This window comes from Capsicum annuum, chromosome 9 (assembly GCF_002878395.1).
Source record: "Capsicum annuum cultivar UCD-10X-F1 chromosome 9, UCD10Xv1.1, whole genome shotgun sequence".
In the NCBI taxonomy this organism is placed as follows: domain Eukaryota; kingdom Viridiplantae; phylum Streptophyta; class Magnoliopsida; order Solanales; family Solanaceae; genus Capsicum; species Capsicum annuum.
Genome location: NC_061119.1, coordinates 177825209 through 177828582, shown reverse-complemented (window position 1 = coordinate 177828582; position 3374 = coordinate 177825209). Strand labels below are relative to the sequence as shown.

Sequence of the window (3374 nt, the reverse complement as noted above, 5' to 3'; positions counted from 1 at the left end):
CAATTATAAAGATTAATTACTTCAATAAAGTCTAAGAATTTTGGTCAAGGTCTTTATAAATTTTAAACAATTTCTTTACATCAAATAAAATATATGACAACAACAAGAAGAATATATTTGGTATAATCTCACACAAGCAAGTTTGAAAAGGCTAGTGTGTAAGTAGACCTTAGCTCAAGTTCATTCTTATACCACCAAAGTACACAATAGGCCGTGATCTCACTATAGCTTTGCTCACCAAGGAATGCAAATTAATAATCAGTTTTCTAAAATAAAAAAGTGAGAATAATAATCTAGTTCAAACTTTTAACGATATTTATTCATCCAAACGAATAAACAAAAAAAAACATACTGATCACGGTAATTGTCACCAATAATGTGTACATCCATGTTCTATATGTACGTTATTATATTCTCTTATTTTCAACAGTTCGCCCCCAACTTATTATTTATTTACAATAAAGTAAAAAGATTTTAACCTCTTATAAATTTGTAAAATAAAAACATGTACTTCAATAGCGAGCTTTGGCTCATTCATGGTGAGCTTTTTAGAATATTGTCACATATTATAATTTTTCATGACTGAAAAAATAGATTGAAATCGCAACAAAAATTAACACATAACCTACTAAGGATGAAAAATAGGATATCATAAGGAATAAAAAACATATTATGTTTGATGGCTGACCTTGGGGAGGGGAAAAGAGCTAGTCCTATATATTAGACTAGATGGTCGTGGCCTGTGCTGAGCACGGGCCCAACATCGACAAAATTAAATTGTTGTTCTAGCTCAAATTAAGAAATTGCACAATTTAAATTCCATTCTCTAAACTGTTGTTTTAGCTCAGTTTAAGAAATTGCATAACTTAAATTACATAGAGTCCATTAGCATTAGTAAAATTATGTAGTAGCTGCCAATGAAGAAACAAATGACGAAGCCACATCATTTAATACACAAAATTTATATATGTAAAGGGCTTTATTTAAGCACTTGAAACCACTTTAGTTTTATCACAAACTCTGCCTTCAGATCCTTCAACTAACCTACAGATTCGTCTTCGACTTGCTTCTCCAGCTCATGTCCCTTTATTCTAGCAGCATTTTCATCCAAAAAAAAAAAAAAAACAACAACTACATTAATAAAAAAAAAAAAAAAAAAAGTCACAAAATTACTTTCATAAATCATTTGAAGAAGTTGAAAAACTAAATCAAAATTAAGAGAAAACAATTGTTTGAATATACTCGCCCATTGCTGCTCCTTAAACTTACTGCTTTGACGGCTTTCTGTAACCTAACATTTTCTTGGTTATTTGAATGCACCCAGTTAACCAAAAAAAGAGTTAAATTTTTTCATGACTTCATTACACAAAGTATCAAAGAAAGAGGATAACTGTTGGATTCGACCTTTTTATCTCTTTTTCCTCATACTTTGTATCTCCACAAGATAGTGGTAAGGTTTGTGTACACTCTACCCTCCTTAAATCTCACTTGTGGAATTTCATTGGGTATGTTCTTCTTTTTGGAGGCAATGGAGGTTGTTTCTCCTACAAATTTCTCATGAATGATGTGCATGAGAGATGATAGTGCAGTGCCAAATTAACTTGATTCTATAATTATCTTCCTCTATTTTTTTCTTTTTAAATAATGTATAAAGTACAGCTACACCTGCAGTTTTGAAGCAATCAAATATAATAAAAAAGGCTTATCACACATTCATAAAAATAATACATAGAATAATTTGAGTTGAACCTGAATGCCGATCAGATTGTGCATCATTATCTCGATCACTCCATCCAGACGAACGACTTTCCCATCTTCCATAATCGCCACGCGAATAACTACTGAAATCTCCACAAGTAGGTGGCGATGAACTATAGTCAGTGCGTCTATACCCTTGCAAAGAAAAGCTGTCAGGAACTCTTTGGCGGTCTTGTATACCATGTGAGTGTCTTCAAATTCACTATTTAAACTGAGAAAATGTAAATATCCAGAAGACATTTTGTTGTATTTTTTTTAATAGACTGATATCAACACTGTATTATAGCGCTTACACCTGTGAGTTGGCAAAATAATATCATATATTAATAACCACGAACTACAAAGTCGAGGTTTGGTCACTCCTCGTCCACAACCAGACCAAAGGGGAAATATATCACATACCATGCAATAATTCTATAAATTTTGCTATTAAACAAAATAAAGTACCTGCATATCAGAAGTCCAGAGAGTGAGATTGTCCCTTAACAATTGTATGATAAGGGTGTTATCCTTGTAGAATTCCTCACCCAAAGTGTCCAGTTCGGCAATAGCCTTTTAAAATCTCGGTAACAAAGCAAACGATGAATCCGAATCAGCAAACGCGAGGCTTATTTATGAATACCTCTCTTGCAAATCACTCTCTTGAAATTAACACTGAGATGATACGTACTCATCTCTAATTATTTTTTTAATACAATATGCAAACACATTAAATTTTCTCTAAGTAAATAAGAATAGTACTGAACCTCATTTGTATCCTACACAATCTATATTTACCAAGGACTAAAGGTAAAATTTTATTTTCGTTGTGTGTTGCTTCTATGAGAAAAATTTGTTCTTGAACTTAAAAAAAAATAGGGTAAAAGAAAGAGGACACTGGGCCAAATAAATGCTAGTCAATGCACCACAAAGATTCATAAATAAATAAATTCTCAAATTATAAGTTAGGTAAATCAGTATGCTTTCCTCTCTCTCTAACAGGAGAAGATCATAGTAGAAAATCACAGACCAAAAAACAAAAGCAGAGAAATCAATGATTAATCCAAAATGGCTAAAGGATAGACGAAAAATTCAAATGAAAGAAGGAAGATCCCCATAATTAAAGTACTTACTTCTGAAAGATCTTGATAGGAGCAATTGAAGAAACTGCTAAGGAATCAATGTTTCAGACATATTATTGATATTGGGTGTATTTATAGGCCTAAGCACCATAACTTACCCATATTTTAGTTAAGTTTTGAGAACAAAGTGCCTAGTTTCTTATGTGTTTACTTTACTTTTATGTAATTGAGCTAACCTATGTGATTAGCATGATTTCAGGTGTTAATAAGGTAGATAAAGACATGATGGGACTACGGATTGCGGATGACAAATCACACAAGAAAAAAGTAGCTTGTTGGACCAAATATGGCGCCTAGAAACTATGTCCAAGACTAATTTATTATTTATAATTAGTTCAGGGACTTAGAAGGCAATTATGAGAGAAAAGATTATTAAAAAGACTTGATGCTGAATTTTTTATAATTATTCATTATTCTGTATTAGTTTTTGAACAAGGAGAAGGGCGGCTTAGCTTGGGAGAGAGAGAAAAATACTTTTTCTCTTGTTTTCACTAT

The 3374-nt window shown here is 32.0% G+C and overlaps 1 long non-coding RNA gene across 2 annotated transcripts; it reads right to left on the bottom strand.

Moving 5' to 3' along the window:
* Positions 1-817: 817 nt before the first annotated feature.
* LOC107841952 lies at positions 818-3057 on the bottom strand. Of its 2 annotated transcripts, none has more exons than XR_001665513.2 (4): positions 2871-3057; positions 2206-2310; positions 1750-2053; positions 818-1091 (listed from the first exon to the last, which is right to left on the bottom strand). It is a non-coding gene; the product is annotated as an uncharacterized LOC107841952 (long non-coding RNA). The 2 variants fall into 2 exon arrangements; XR_007044692.1 differs by having other exon boundaries at positions 821-1091; positions 1750-1886.
* Between the last annotated feature and the right edge of the window lie 317 nt (positions 3058-3374).